Source organism: Rattus rattus, chromosome 2, assembly GCF_011064425.1.
Source record: "Rattus rattus isolate New Zealand chromosome 2, Rrattus_CSIRO_v1, whole genome shotgun sequence".
NCBI lineage: Eukaryota > Metazoa > Chordata > Mammalia > Rodentia > Muridae > Rattus > Rattus rattus.
Window position 1 is genome coordinate 41,330,386 of NC_046155.1, and position 1,756 is coordinate 41,332,141.

General features: G+C 49.8%; 1 pseudogene; it reads left to right on the forward strand.

Annotated features, from left to right (window-relative positions):
- Positions 1 to 309: 309 nt before the first annotated feature.
- Positions 310 to 852, forward strand: LOC116893073 (annotated as a pseudogene).
- Positions 853 to 1,756: the final 904 nt, after the last annotated feature.

The following is a 1,756-nucleotide window of genomic DNA, read 5'->3' on the forward strand; positions in this document are numbered from 1 at the left end:
TTAGACCATCAGAAAACACAGATATTTACATCATGATTCCTAACAGCATCAAATGTACAGTTGGGGGTCACCACAGCATGAGGAACTATATTAAATGGTCTCAGCATTAGGAAGATCCACTCATGGCAAGCAGGATGCCTTTCAATAAGCAAATGGATCAACTGTGGTATGTTCATGCAGAGGAATATTATTCAGCAAGAAAAAAGGAAAAGACTTTCAGTCATTGTGGTACCACCTGATCGCTGCCTAGGGAATGTGAAAGTGGCCGGTCCCAGGGAGCCGAAAGGCCTTTAGGGACCTGAGGAGGGCATGTCTCAGGCGGCAGAAGCGAGGTCAAGTCCACCCTCAGTGTATCAGGAGCGGCAGAGGCTAGAGCTGTGTGCCATCCACGCTCTCAACAACATCCTCCAAGAGCAGCTGTTTAGCCAGGAAGCTGCTGACAAAATCTGCAAGAGGCTAGCCCCAGATTCCCGACTGAACCCCCATCGCAGCCTCTTGGGTACTGACAACTATGATGTCAACGTGATCATGGCTGCCCTGTAGGGCCTGGGCCTGGCTGCTGTGTGGTGGGAGAGGAGGAGACCCTTGTCCCAGCTGGTCCTGCTCCAGGTACTAGGCCTGATCTTGAACCTACCCTCTCCTGTGTCACTGGGGCTGTGCCAGGTGGCCCTGCGCCAGGAGGACGGCATCCACTATAATCTGGACTCGAAGTTACGGGTGCCTGAAGGCCTGGGAGGAGAGGATGGTGTCAGGGCCTTCCTAGAAGCTGCCTTGGCCCAAGGCCTGTGCAAGGTGCTATTGGTGGTGACCAAGGAGGTGGAGGAGGCTGGCTGCTGGCTGCACACAAGATAATCTACTGCCTGGGAAGGGCTGCCTGCTGCCACGGTCCTGTATCCAGTGCCTGAAAAGAAACTGTAACTCCAGGCCTTAGGAGGCCTGCCCTGCCCAGGGTCTCTGCTCCCCTGACCACTGCTGCCTCAATAAATCTGCTCTTTTGTTTTTTTTTTTTTTAAAAGGGGGGGATTTATTAACCCATGAGCCATGGAAGAAACCTCAATGAAATAAGCAGAAACCAAAATACTACATACTAGAAAAGGCAGAACCATGGAGCTAGAAAGCAGGTTGCCAGGTTGGCAGGGTGTAGAGGATGAAAAGCTGAGGCATGATTATTTCACGGCAGTGAAGCCATTTTCTATGACACTGTTAAGGTGAACACATGTCACCATGTCTTTGCCCAGACTCCTAGAGTTCAAAAATCACAGGGCAGAGTCCTAATGTGAACCTCAGCTTTAAATTACAGTATCTTGACACTGGATTGTGAATTGCTAGCAGTAACACTCTGAAGCAAGATGCTGGCTAGTCTAAGAGAAACCAGGAGCATTCAAGTTTCCTGTAAATATAGATCCCAACAGCTATCTATTTGTTTTTAAATGCCACACGTAGCTAAGACCCTATATGCCGAAGACTGTCCCAGAAAAGCCAGCGGCCTTTGAATAACTGTCACAGAGACCATAGTGCTCATTAAAGTTTGAGTAGTGGGGAGGTGTGAATTGGAAACTAGTGTGAGCACCTAGCCACAAAAGCAGGCCTGAGCAGCGGGAAGGTGTGAAATTGGAAGCTAGTGTGAGAGCCTAGCTACCAGTGACAAGGGGTGAATTAGGAAGGTGTGAATTGGAAGAGCTCTGGGAAGGTGCGAACTGGGAAGGTGTGAATTGGAAGAGCAGTGGGAAGGTGTGAATTGGAAGAGCAGTGGGAA